This window comes from Eriocheir sinensis, chromosome 5 (assembly GCF_024679095.1).
Source record: "Eriocheir sinensis breed Jianghai 21 chromosome 5, ASM2467909v1, whole genome shotgun sequence".
NCBI classification, from domain to species: domain Eukaryota; kingdom Metazoa; phylum Arthropoda; class Malacostraca; order Decapoda; family Varunidae; genus Eriocheir; species Eriocheir sinensis.
In genome coordinates this window covers 10,243,647-10,258,605 of record NC_066513.1, presented here as the reverse complement: position 1 = coordinate 10,258,605, position 14,959 = coordinate 10,243,647, and the positions used below count along the sequence as shown (strand labels likewise).

The following is a 14,959-nucleotide window of genomic DNA, read 5'->3' as shown; positions in this document are numbered from 1 at the left end:
TTGTAGTGGATGGCGGCTACTTGCTGCACTCTGTAGTTTGGCCACAGCGATCTACCTATGGAAGTGTGTGTCAGGGCTACATTTCCTATGTCCTTAAGCACTATGGGGCTGGCATTACCACTGTGTTTGATGGCTACAGCACTATCTCCACAAAGGCAGCAGAGCAAATGCGCAGGGCAAAGAAGGCCACATCCAGTGACATCATGTTTGACCAGCACATGCATACCACCACTACACAGGCAGCATTTCTGGCAAATAGCAACAACAAGAAGAGTCTCATAGACATGCTCTCTAGCATGATGACTCAGTCAGGCATAGCAGTGAAGCAGGCAAGTGCTGATGCAGATGCCTGATTGTCTCTACAGCTCTATCCTTGGCAGAGTCTGGTGAACCAGTGGTTGTCGTTGCAACTGACACTGACTTGTTGGTGATGCTGGTGAACCAAGCAAGTTCAGACATGGATCTTTATATGCTATGCTGTATGAATCCCACCACATTGTACAAGGTTTGTGATATCCAGGAAAGCCTTGGTGAGACAAGTAAATATCTGATGGTGTTACACGCCATAACTGGATGTGACACAGTGTCTGCTGTGTATCGGCAAGGGAAGCGTAAGGCATTCAACCTGGTTCACAACAAGAAGGAGTATGATCAGCTCAAGACATTCTATAATGCTGGAAGCACTCACCAACAAGTGCAAGAAGCAGGTGAAAGCTTCCTCCTGAAGTTGTATGGTGCACCTCATGGTGTGTCACTGGATGAGTTCCGCTACACTGCATACAAACAGGCAATTAGCAGAGTATCTCTGTCCTCATCCTTCCAACTGGCAAGTTTGCCTCCGACAAGTGCTGCAGCCAAACAGCATTCCTTCAGAACTTATCATACTGTCCAAGAATGGATGGGCAGGCCCTTGCAGCCAACAGCCTGGGGATGGAAGCTGGAGGACATCCTAATTCCAGTTGAAACTGACCACACCATTGACCCTTACTGTCTGCTCAACATGATCTCATGTGGCTGCAAAGCAGATAGCTGTGGAGCATCATGTGGCTGCAGGAAGATGGGGGTGCACTGCTCTGCCATGTGTACAAATTGCAGTGGTAAAACCTGCAAAATGCAGCACAAATGCCATCCTTCATTGATGATGATGAAGAGACTGAAGCACCAAGACCAGTTTCTCCTGAAACTGATGACGAAGACGATGCCTAAAACCATCGTCAAAATTTGTTTGATTTATTGATTTATTTATTGATTGGTTGATTGAAATTCTATAATTAGGACTACAGCTAAGCATTTTTTGTCTAGAGTTAAGTCAATGGTTAAGTATTGTTTCTTGCTACTGGCATGACTTTTATTGTAGAATGTGTGTATGTTCAGGTTGATAAACGAGTATTTTGTTTTTTCTTTTGCTAATGATTCCATTTAAAATTCAGATAATAAAAAAAATAGTGAGAGAATTGCAGTCCTTGCCCCAAAAAACATATATATAGACTAATTGTTTGACTTTCTATGATGTTTGGGGCTTGAAATATGACAAACTCTAAAATTGGCTGCCATTTTGGACGCCATCTTGAATTTCTCAAAACCCTCGCAACGGATTCTTGGGGACTTTTAGTATGTTATTAGGAAAGGTCTTCTGAGTACTTCCTGAAAATTTCAGCTTGTTACTAATTTGTTCCGGGTGAAAAGCTAATACTCCTGGACTAGTAGGGAGAAATTGTGCATTGTTTTGGGTAATATGCACTTCGGGCAATAATAATATAATTCTAATTTACGGCGGTAATACAGGGGGATTTGTTTTACACCAGCAATCCTGGCTGACGTGGCAAAAAGTGACATCGCGTGTAGAAGTTTCGAAGCTTCAACACGTAACTCACGTCACGTACACTCGAGCAACAAAGCCTAGCATTCGGATATAAGACACCAACCCGTCGCCACCTGCTGCTGCCCGAGTTAATACATATGTTAATAAGTACAACGCACAATGTAGCGTAAATATACATTGTTCATGGCCTGCAAGCAACCACCGAGAACTCCGCCAGACATTATGGTGGCGCCCAGGCTGATAATTTATCACACTTCCGGGAAGTGTTATAACCATGCTACCAATTATTGAATATCGTGCTGGGAGTTAATGACAGTGCCGAGACACACGTGGAAGAACTGTCGGCTGAGTTGTTTGAGATTCGTAAGACCATTGAATCATTCCTATGAACTTGCGGGTCATGGACTGTGTAGCTACATCCGACCTGGGAAGGAAGACAACACATTTGGCACGAATTCCAGGATGCCATTAATTTTAATTATGAGTAGTGGGCAGGTGAATATAATTAGATGACATTAAATTTGTTAGTATTTACCCACCCCCTTGTTGTTGATTAATTCGGTCACGTAATTTCCTGAGCAGCTCTTGAGCGGTTAATCTTAAATTAAATTCAAATATGTCTACAAAGAGGAAAATCGATACAAGATCGGAACTGACTCCTGTGAATAAACTGAACTATCTGAAAGGAGCATTAAGGGGCCGGTTGCTCCAAATTTTTTTTTTTTTTTTATTGGGTTATGCCAATGCTATTTATACAGGAAGTAAGGGGCACCATATACATCAATTCTAGCCCACAAAATCCGATGTAGGACCCCTTCCTATTTTTTACCCATATATGGATGTCCAAATTTGATATATTTTTCAAATCACATCTTCTCCTATACGAATTGTTCTACACCAATGAAACATATATGGTGTTAGGACCTTGCTTTGACAATGAAAACAGTACATCTACATTTTACAGAAAATCCTTCGTTTGAGAAATATGATTTTTTTTACTTTTTCATCCTTCTAGAGGCAGGGAAAACATATTTGAAAATTCAGTCCTTTCAGTTATGAAGAAAACCGAGGTGGTGTTTCAATCAGACAAGTCTAGGTATAGCTTGAGTTTTTGTTTCATTAAAGTTGGTTTGGAAAATGACGGAGGAGATGAAGTTCAAAGTTATAAATGTTATGTTTTGAGAAATGGGCTGTCAAAGTTTCATGAACTGCAAATTCATAATAAACAGACAGAACTGAGTGATATCGTGGCATTTACTTCTTCATTAATTAATTATCATATATAAAGTAATATTTTTTCATGTTCAATCATCAATCAATCTTCATTCTTGAGGTTCCTGGTCCCCCGGTGCCCCGGGGTGAGGCATGGTAGTATCTCCGTTTTGTTTTCTGTTTGTTTGTTTTCTTGTATTTTACCAAGACTCCCTGACCGCCCAGTGGCTAAACTGGGCTAAAAGGTAACAGCTCTCATATGGAGCAAGCATGTCATGTGTGGGGATGGTTCCACACTCACATGAATAGAGAAAAAATAAAAGTGTTCCATCACGAGACTGTAAGACTGCAATCGTCTTACAGGAAATCAGGCACCAAAAGGGCCCCAAAATGTATCTTCAATTCTCCTCCTCTTACTGACAGTCTTCTTCCGCTTAACCTCTGCCATAATGATGCCTCTCTTTCTGTCTTCTATCAATATGGTTATGCTGAATGCTCTTCTAAACTTGATAACTGCACGCCTTCATCACTTTTATGACCTGCTGACATTCTACTCCTGCTCATTCCTATATGTATCATCCAAATTTCTTATGCAAGCTAACTAGCATCTACATGTGTTCCTTCATTTCGCTTGTAAACTCTGAAACAGCATTTCTGTATCTGAATTTCCTCCTACCCACAACTTAACACTTTCAAGAGGGAAGTATCTGGCCTCCATTTTGAAACTTTTAATATACTATTTGGAGGAGCAGCGCCTGCGGGCACGTTTTGTTTCCTCGTTGTGGGGGCCCTTTTGCTGCCCTCTTTCCTGTAAGAAAAATGTTGTCTTTCAGTCTCGTGATTTTTTTGCATATATTTACTTAGTAATTCAGACCACACAGACCTTATGGTCCAGACTAGGTGGTCTGTTCTTAAACTTAAGTGAATTTATATTAATCAAATGGTACCAAAACTTTACATTTCTACTTCAGTAATTATTAAGTTGAAGGAAGTGTCGGTGGAGATTGTTTTTAAAGGAGTCAATAATGTTGCACTGGACCACTGAAGGTTGGAGCTTATTCCATTCTCGCATTACAACGTTGGTGAAGTAAAAATTTGGTGTGGTCTGAATTGACTTGTCTACATTGAAGTTTTGTGCCATTAATTATCGTTAGCAAAGTGTCATCAATTATAAACAATTTTGAATTGTCCATATCCGTAAAGCCATTAAGTAATTCAAAACATTCAATCAGTTTTCTTCGGAGGCGACGTTTCTCTAGAGAAAACGTGTTAGGAGTTGAGAGCCTTGTGTCGTAAGGATTGTTGCGTAAGGAAGATATCATTTTTGTTGACCAGCGTTGAACGCCTAATTTAGCCATATCCATTGCATGGTGGGGAAGCCAAAACTGAACCGCATACTCCAAGTGGGGTCTGACTAAACAATTGTAAGGCGGGAGTATTTCATCTTTACTTTTGAATGAAAAGTTTATCTTAATCAAGCTCAGCACTCTGTTCGCTTCATTTGCTGCATTGCAGTGAAAATTTGAGGTTTGACGCGATTTTGACACCCAGGTCGTTGATACATTGAACGCTAATGAGTTTAACGCCACTCATTTCTTAACTGAACCTTTTATTTCTTGTTCCAACTTGAAGAACCTGGCACTTATCTCTGCCAAAGGGCATATACCGTTAATCAGACCAAGCTGAAACTTTATGTAAATCTTCTTGGATGCTTTGTCTGTTTTCGTCAGTGAGGATCGAGTTACCAATCGTTGTATCGTCTAGAAATTTATTAATGAGATTATCGAATCCAACGTCCACATTATTGATGTTAATAATGAACAGCACTGGGCCAAGAACCGAGCCCTGAGGGACCCCTCTAGTGACAGGCGCCCACTCTGAGTTAAATTCGTCGATCACCACTCTTTGCTGCTTATTATTCTACCAATATGCAATCCATTGGTGTGCTTTACCATCAATACTTAGTTGTTTAAATGTAAAAAGTAATTTATGATGTGGAACTTTATCAAACACTTCGTGTATATCAAGATATACTACGTCCAGGGATTTGATTTCGTCATAAACTGACAAAAGGTCGTTATAAAAGGTCAGTAGGTTTGATAGGCAGGATCTATTGTTACGGAAATCATGTTGTGAATTAATGAGCGGCTCATAATTTTGTTTATAATTATACTCTCGAGTAATATACTACAACCAAAGTTAGCCTTAGTGGGCCTGTTATTACCCGTTTTTTTGTCCCCTTTCTTAAAAATCGGTGTTAGGTTAGCCTTTTTCCAATCCGAAGGGACGATGCCTTATGGAAACACAGTATGGATATATCTTGAAATTCTTCCTGACCTAACATGAAGCTTGAGTGTAGCAATAAGTCTATGATGAGTTGTAAAGAACATTGCACTCTGGTAAAGCCTGCAAATCTGAGGGATACTCAAACTAGCACTTACTAGGATGTGGTCAGTATCCTTACCTACCAAGTCCTACAGTGCAGCTCTGCTCACTGATACCAAGAATTTGCTGTTCTTTACCTTCTGGATCTTGCACAACTCAGAAAAAAAAGTTGTTGGTATTCCTGGCACAGGAGGGGTACTATTACAGTCACTCAAGACAATGAGTGTGTCCATTGGGGGCACTGCTGGTCTAAAATCGAGTTGAGTTTGGTATTGAGCACCTTCTGTCCAGTTTCACACATCCCTGTTAGATCCTAACATGCAATAAGAGACATGAAGTTCATAGTGTGCTTCAGGGTCACTCACACTGTACGCTCCTCAATTGGATTAGTCTCAACAACAAAAGGCTGCAATTACCTGGAAATGCTCATAGCTACCCCCCTAAGACAGTTACCATTGCTGATACTGGACAGGTAGTAGGTGTCTCCCCCGCACTGATCTCGGCATTGGCTGGCCTTTCCTTTTCAGAACGTCTCATTATAACCGCCTTCAACCTTTTGGGTTCATTTGATGAGAGACTTGGTGAGCCTTTGAGAGACAAGGGATGTTCCAGATGCCCCCACACAGAACCCTTTTGAGGCTTACATGGATAGGCACTACTTCTGCACAACCCTGGCTGCCCCCATAAAGAAGTAGGATAAGGGAACCTTCCCCCTTCAGAATACAGGGGTCTGTGGGCTTTGCCTTGCATCGATTGTAAGTATCAGGGTAAACAGATGCAAATAATCAGGTCACTCAGCAAAAATGCTGGGCAGGGATTGGGAACTGTACAGAGCTCCAACCTCGGCATCTACTTTTTATCTTGAATCTGGCGGGGGTGAGAGTTTTACGGAGAGGGTTTTCAGGCCCCACCCCAACCAACTCAGATCAGAGATTGGGCTGCCTGCTGACCATCAACTCAAACACTGAGAGATGAAATAGCCTGGCCACCCGGAGGGTAACATCAAAAGTCTTAAAGCAGATTGGCTTGGCCGACACTCACCTGTTGTATGGTGTTGTCAACACTTGTGCAGTGCAAATATTTTGATATCTTAGTCACTTGTGCCTCACTTTATGTCTGTGAGACTTGGATACTATGTCGTGACTTGAAGAGGCGATTTGATGACTTTCAAAATAAGTGTCTAAGAAGAATCATGATGCAATACTGCAGGGAATGACTGTCAAATCTGCGATTACTCTGAGGCTGAATTTAGGCGATTTACCTGCATAGTCCATGAATGCCTACTCCAGCTACATGGACACGTGGCACGCTACCCAGAAGTCAACCTTGCTCTCCATGTTTCTGTAAGAGTGGAGGATGCCAAAGTGATACTGATAAAGCTCACGACGGTAAAGTCTGGATCCTGCCATGAGTTGCTTGGGGTCGGAGGGTGGCCTGCATAGAGAATAGAGGATGGGTGAGGCAAAGCCCCTCCCAGGCTATGCCTCATGAATAAATGAATCCCCACGGGGATTCATTTATTTTTCCTTTGGTTGTCTGCTATAGCAACGGCTTCCGGTCACTTCTCTGTTGCTGATTCTTATCCGTTGCTTTGTGTCACCACTGACTGTCTCTTTTATCACAAAGAAAGAAAAATGTCAAGGCCTTGGGCTGGTTCACTTCCTGCACGCCACGGATGTTACGTAGACACACGGCCTCAGCCACTACCGTCAGCGACTCTCTTTGTCACTGGTCATTTTTACATTCACTCTTTTGGTAACTCATCACGGGCACGGGCATCGTGAACGAGACTCACCTGATCCATCGGGTAATTCTCTTTTCATCTTGTAATGTTTTATCGTAGATCCGTTGACTCGTGAGTGAAGAGAGGGTGACCAAGAAGAGAGGCTCCTGCGATGAGTCGATGTATAACTGAAAGAAAGAAAACGCAAAGTTCTTCAGTTAACTGGATCATTGTGGATGGACACAGCACACGCACAGACAACTTCAGCTTCACCTTCGGCCTGCCAAAAACTGAGAAAGAAAATATAAAGTAATCAGCTGCTGTATTGTTCTGTATGGACGGTGGCCACACGCAGACAACTTGGGCCTGCGCGAACTGACGACTCCAAACTACGCCACCGGCCTTGTCACCTCCTACGGGGCGAAGACGACAAAATAAACAAATGAATACAAAAGGAAGCAATGAATTTTCATCGCCAGATTGAGTGTGTGTCTGTGTGTGTGTGTGTGTGTGTGTGTGTGTGTGAGAGAGAGAGAGAGAGAGAGAGAGAGAGATTTACACAGATATTCAGACTACACAGACTTTATGGTTCAGATCAGGTGGTCTGTCCTTAAATCCAAGTGAAATTATATTAACAAATGGCACACAAACTTTGGAGAGTGTCGGTCGAGCTTGTTTTAATGGAGCCAATCTAGTAATCGTGTTGCACTGGGCCACTTGAGGTGGGAGCTTATTCCATTCTCGCACTATAACGTTGGTGTGGAAAAATTCTGTGCAGTCTGAATTTACTTGTCTACCTTCAAGTTTTGTGCAATTATTCCTCGTTCGCAGTGTCATCGATTTTGATTTGTCATGACTGACACACACACACACACACACACACACACACACACACTGAGTGAGTGAGTGAGTGAGTGTGTGTGTGTGACAAAGTTAGTAACAATAAGAATCTCTCTCTCTCTCTCTCTCTCTCTCTCTCTCTCTCTCTCTCTCTCTCTCTCTCTCTCTCTCTCTCTCTGTGTATATTTATATCTATCCATCTCTCTACCTATCTATCTATCTATCTATCTATATATGTATCTATCTATCTATCTGTCTATCTATCTATCTATCTATATCTATATCTATATCTATATCTATATATATATATATATATATATATATATATATATATATATATATATATATATATATATATGATTTAAGTAAAACGGAAAAAAAATAATGGTAATAATAAAAACATTAATTATAATAATAATAATAATAATAATAATAATAATAATAATAATAATAATAATAATAATAATAATAAAAATAAAAATAATAATAATAATAATAATAATAATAATAAAAATAATAATAATAATAATAATAATAATAATAATAATAATAATAATAATAATAATAACAAAAATACCAATGACAATAAAAATATAATAAATCATCAGAGAGAGAGAGAGAGAGAGAGAGAGAGAGAGAGACAGGCAAAGTAAACAAATTACATTAAATAACGAAAAATTAGATTGCGGGGACCCTCCGCTTGTTACTCTGGACGCAAACTTTTTTCTCCTATGTATATTATTGTTATATTGAAATATTAAAAACCTGAAAATTTGATGAAATTTCGACGAAGAATTTTCCAGAAAACATTTTTTTTCTTTGGAAAAACGTTATGGTCCTTTGAAACACTCCTCCTTTATTTTCGTTAGTACGCATTTGACTGCCAGTCCACTATATATTTATATATATATATATATATATATATATATATATATATATATATATATATATATATATATATATATATATATATATATATATATATATATATATATATATATATATATATATATATATATATATATATATATATATATATATATATATATATATATATATATATATATATATATATATATATATATATATATATATATATATATATATATATATATATATATATATATATATATATATATATATGTATATATATATATATATATATATATATATATATATATATATATATATATATATATATATATATATATATATATATCCATTACTACAGTTCGGCTGTAAAACATTTGGAATATGTATCATTGTTTTCATGAAAAAAGAAATATTCCTCAATGATTTTTTTCGCCTCCTTACGGAGATAAAATATAAATAAAGTCATGGCCAAAAGCGATATCATAAATGTGTTACTGACGATTTTTTTCTCTGCTTTCATAATTGATACCATCACTTTTATCACATGTTCGAAACTAAGGGTGGACTGTTTCTTCAAATTACCAAAAACTTACGTTTTGAGAAAACGGCTGTTTTCTCCGACACTGCCCAACGGGGGGAGCAGCATACAAGTAAGTGCTCTCAAGGGATGATGCCATATCAGAAGCAGTGATATATTGTTAGAGAAAAATCGCAAATATGAAGCTTAGCCTCAGACCTTACTATTATTTCCGATTGGGGCAAGAAGAACCTGGTGTCCTTCAACGCCTCAAAAACACAGTTTCTCCACCTATCCACTCGACACAATCTTCCAAACAACTATCCCCTATTCTTTGACAACACCCAGCTATCACCTTCCTCAACACTAAACATCCTCGGTCTATCCTTAACTCAAAATCTCAACTGGAAACTTCATATCTCATCTCTTACTAAATCAGCTTCCTCGAGGCTGGGCGTTCTGTACCGTCTCCGTCAGTTCTTCTCCCCTGCACAGTTGCTGTCCATATACAGGGGCCTTGTCCGCCCTCGTATGGAGTATGCATCTCATGTGTTGGGCTCCCTCACAGCTCTTCTGGACAGAGTGGAGGCAAAGGCTCTTCGTCTTATCAGCTCTCATCCTCATACTGATAGTCTTCTACCTCTTAAATTCCGCCGCAATGTTGTCTCTCTATCTTCTATCGATATTTCCACGCTGACTGCTCTTCTGAACTTGCTAACTGCATGCCTCCCCCCCTCCCGCGGCCCCGCTGCACTCGACTTTCTACTCATGCTCATCCCTATACTGTCCAAACCCCTTATGCAAGAGTTAACCAGCATCTTCACTCTTTCATCCCTCACGCTGGTAAACTCTGGAACAATCTTCCTTCATCTGTATTTCCTCCTGCCTACGACTTGAACTCTTTCAAGAGGAGGGTATCAGGACACCTCTCCTCCCGAAACTGACCTATCTTTCGGCCACCTCTTTGGAGTCTTTTTAGGAGCAGCGAGTAGCGGGCTTTTTTTTATTAATGTTTACTTTTTTGTGCCCTTGAGCTGTCTCCTTTGCTGTAAAAAAAAAAAAAAAAAAAAAAAAAAACAGCCTACAGAGTGTGCAAAGATATGAACACGGCCGTAAAATAGAAAACTGGGGTATGAAGAGAAAGGATTATTCAGGTGCCTTTTATACGTTTTTTTTCTTCTTTTTGGGGGGCAGGGAAAACTTCGTCGTAGACGCCTGAAACTTTCACAGAGTATGGAGAAATGATAGAGGGGTCTTTGGTAAAAGTTTCTCAAGAAATGATATCTTCAAACTTTTCGATTTTTACAGGCGGAGGGTCCCCTTAAAAAAAAATACATGCTAATGTTATTTTTTTGTGTGTGTGTTTGTTTGTGTTTGTTTGTTTGTGTGTGTGTGTGTGTGTGTGTGTGTGTGTGTGTGTGTGTGTGTGTGTGTGTGAATAAGTAAAGTGTTGGCTCTAAGAAATCATTTTATTTACCTTGAAAGTGATGAAGACGCCTCCAGCGCGATGACGAAGAGTACTGCGAGAGAGAGAGAGAGAGAGAGAGAGAGAGAGAGAGAGAGAGAGAGAGAGAGAGAATCACAATCAACATTTCAGTCTCGTCCTAACATGTTCCCCTCGGCCCCTTGCCGTCCCCCAGCCTCCATGCTCTTCCTGTGCTTTACCTGGCTCTTTTACTGATACATTTGGCTACCATTTATTCGTCTGCGCGCACGTACAACATTGTTCCTTAACTCCTCTGTGCTCAGCGCCCGCCACTATGGTAAAGACGGCCCAGCACGTCTCAAGTCAGGCTGCCCGTGCTCAGCACATCCTACATACTGTAGCATCGCCCCATGAGTCAGGCCTAACTTGATCAGCACACGTCACATTATAGCTACTAAACATTTTGCTCAGCGTTTTGTTTATAAATTGAAAATAATGTTTGAGGAATCATTTTATTCATTCCTTAAAGTAAGGAATGAAGGACGCCCATCATTCGCAAAACAAACAAATATTAGACATGGTAATGTATTGGCTGTAGGCTAGAGCAAGTCGCTCTTCGTGAGGGACGCTAGAAGTGTAGCCTGGGTGATCCACTGACATGCTGCGTTGTACAATGTACATTCCTCAAAACCATTCAAATCAGCACACCACCAGGGTCCGGGCCAGTATTTATGGGGAGGGTGTGGAGTGAAAGTCCCAAAAATATTACTTGTTCCAAGATGGATGTTTGCCTGACTTGAAAGTGACCCTTCACTGCTTGATAGAACATTAAGAACATAAGGACGTAAGGAGTCTGCTAGAGGCCGGTTGGCATATACAAGGCAGCTCCTGTACACTCAACCCCACCTTACCTCACCATCCATGGCCTTATCTAACCTCTTCTTGAATGTATATTGGCACCCACAACATGGCTCTCAAGCCTATTCCACTCGTCCACCACTCCATTGGTGAACCAATTCTTGCCTATGTCTTTGTTGAATCTGAATTTGTCTAACTTAATACCATTGCATCGCGTCCTACCTGGCTCTTTAACTATCAAAATCTTATTGACATCCGCTTTATTAAAACCCTTCATCCATTTATAGACTTCGATCAAGTCTCCTCGTAACCGTCGCCTTGATAGAGAGTGTAAATTTAAATGCTTCAGCCTGTCTTCATAAGGCAAGTTTCTCACCCCCTGAATCATCTTTGTCATCCTCCTCTGTACAGATTCTAACAACTTGATATCCATTCTATAGTAGGGGGACCAGAACTGAACTGCATAATCGAGAAGGGGTCTAACTAGTGCTAAGTAAAGTTTGAGGATGACTTCAGCGCTCCTATTGCTTACGCTCCTTGAGATGAAACCCAGTACTCTGTTTGCCCGATTTTTAGCCTGAATGCATTGAGCCCTAGGACGGAGGTCAGCGTTCACTAGGACTCCTAAGTCTCTCTCACGCCCAGACCTGCATAGAAGAGTGTAATTTAAGGAGTAATTGTGTGAAGGGTTATTCCTGCCAACATTTAGAATGCTACACTTCCCGACATTGAATTCCATCTGCCACTTCCCCGCCCAATCATATAGTCTGTCAAGCTCATCCTGGAGATCGCTAGCGTCCCTGTCTGACTGGATTACTCCACTGATCTTGGTATCACCTGCGAATTTACTGACATCACTACTAATTCCTGTGTCCAAGTCAATGATGTAATAAAAAGCAGAGGACCCATCACCAACCCTTGTGGGACTCCACTCGTAACACTGCCCCATTCAGATTTTTTACCATTGATTTGCACTATATGCTTCCTACCACTAAGCCACGCTCTGATCCAGCTCAAAACTTTCCCATCTACGCTGTGAGCCTGTAATTTTAGTAATAGCCGGTGAAGAGGGACTTTGTCGAACGCTTTACTGAAATCTAGATATAATATGTCATTGTTCTCATCTCGGTCAACCGCCTCGATTACTTTAGTGTAGAAGGACAACAGGTTAGTAACGCAAGACCTACCCTTTGTGAACCCATGCTGTGAATCATGAACTAAATTATGCTTTTCTAGATGGTCCCGAATGCTACCAGCTATAATTGACTCCAACATCTTTCCTACAACCGATGTTAAGATAATTGGACGATAATTTGAGGTGGCTGACTTGTCTCCCTTTTCGAAAATCGGCGTCACATTAGCTACTTTCCATTGATTGGGCACAAACCCAGAATTTACCGACATCTTAAAGATATCGGTAAGTGGGCCACTAAAGACCTCCTTATACTCTTTCAGAACCCTTGGGAATACTTCGTCTGGGCCCGACGATTTTTTTTCTTCAACCTACTAATTTCATCCTGGACTACTTGCCTTGTGATGATCACATCCCTCAACTTGTCGTTCTCTTCGCCCTGCTAGCCCTGCCTACCTCTTGGAGTAATATATCAGTGTCCTGCCTGCTAAGGTTGGGTGGCCTGTAAAGAACCCCTAGAATTAGATTGTCTTTCCCTTTGTGGACGTTCATTTGTTTGAACAGAGTTGTTAGCGGAACATTTAAGTGTGTCTTTAACATAAAGTGGCACCCCCCCTCCCCTTCTTCCCTTTCTATCTTTATGAAACATCTGATAACCATCTATTTCATACTCCGACATGAAGTTTTTGTTTGGAGTATCCACCCATGTTTCCGTGATAGCTATAATGTCGAATTTCTCGACACATGCTTTCCCCCTCAGTAGATCTATCTTGTTCCTGAGACTCCTACTGTTGGTGTAATAAGCCGTTAGTCCATCCTTTCTTATATCCTTCCTTATGACTTGGCAAAGTCTTGTAAGTGACCCTTCACTGCTTGATAGGCTTGGCAAAGTCTTGTAAGTGACCATTCACTTCTTGATGGGCATGGCAAAGTCTCATGCTATCTGCTCCTGATGACCCCGCCCCTTGATACACCCGTGCCTCCTCGATGCTACCGATACCTCCGTAAAGGCCTAACCCTGGCTATGTAACCCTGGCCACGCGCCCTGACAGCACCGCGGGCCAAGAGACGCTGCTGTCCGAGGAGGAGACTCACGCAGACGCAGCAGCGGCAGCAGACCCCGGCCAGCCATCGCTGCCCGGTTCGTCGGCACACTCTGAAAGACAAAAACATGACACTTTATTTTCGTTTCTACAGTCAACGGCTGACCTTTTCTGGAGAGGATGTGAAGAGAAAAACCTGAGATCTCCTCCACATTACTGCCTGCCTGGCCCCTCCCTCCCTCCCTACTCCTCTGTCCTCTTCGATTCTAGGACCAAAGTACGTATGGAAATAGTTCGTATGCATAAAGTTCGTACGCAATTGTTCGTAAGCAAATGTTCGTAAGGGATAAAGTTCGTTTGAAAATAGTACGTACGCAAAAGTTCGTACGCTAAAGTTCGTATGCAGATGTTCGTATGGTATAAAGTACGTATGTAAAATATTCGTAACGACAAAAGTTCGTCGGGACAGAAGTTCGTATAGAAAAAGTTCGTATGGAAAAATTTCGTATGAAATTGTTCGTAAGCAAAAAGTTCGTACGCAAATGTTCGTTTGGGAAAAAGTTCGTCTGACAAAAAATACGTTAGTAAAAGTTCGTACGCTAAAGTTCGTATACAGATGTTCGTATGGTATAAAGTACGTATGCAAAATATTCGTAATGACAAAAGTTCGTCGGGACAAAAGTTCGTATAGAAAAAAAATCATATGCAATTATTCGTACGCAAATGTTCGTCAGGGATCAAATTCTTCTGGGTAAAGTATTACGTACGGAAAAGTTCGTAAGCATGTTTGTGTGGTAATAAGTCGCTATTGCTACACGAAGGTTTTCTATACGAACTTTTGTCCGAAACCCATGAAAAATGGGGGGTGTCGCTGAGAGACGACCCCGCTGACAACCACCATCACCACCGCCACCGCCCGCCTCGCCTCCGCAGCCGACAACCAACATCATAACCTTGCACTCTGCCGCCGCCGCCTTCACGTTAACGCAAAATAATACACATTGACCACACAGACATGATGAGCCACTGCCTCCAGGAATTATTTCAAGAATAAAGATCTTGTCGTCCAGTACCCTAAAAAGTTTCTTACTGGACGACTGTTTTTCACCACTGGGAGACCTTTTGGTC

The 14,959-nt window shown here is 40.9% G+C and overlaps 1 long non-coding RNA gene across 1 annotated transcript; it reads right to left on the bottom strand.

Annotated features, from left to right (window-relative positions):
* Positions 1–2,043: 2,043 nt before the first annotated feature.
* Positions 2,044–13,950, bottom strand: LOC126984251 (uncharacterized). Its single transcript, XR_007736515.1, has 4 exons — positions 13,884–13,950; positions 10,850–10,892; positions 7,215–7,330; positions 2,044–3,842 (listed from the first exon to the last, which is right to left on the bottom strand). It is a non-coding gene; the product is annotated as an uncharacterized LOC126984251 (long non-coding RNA).
* Between the last annotated feature and the right edge of the window lie 1,009 nt (positions 13,951–14,959).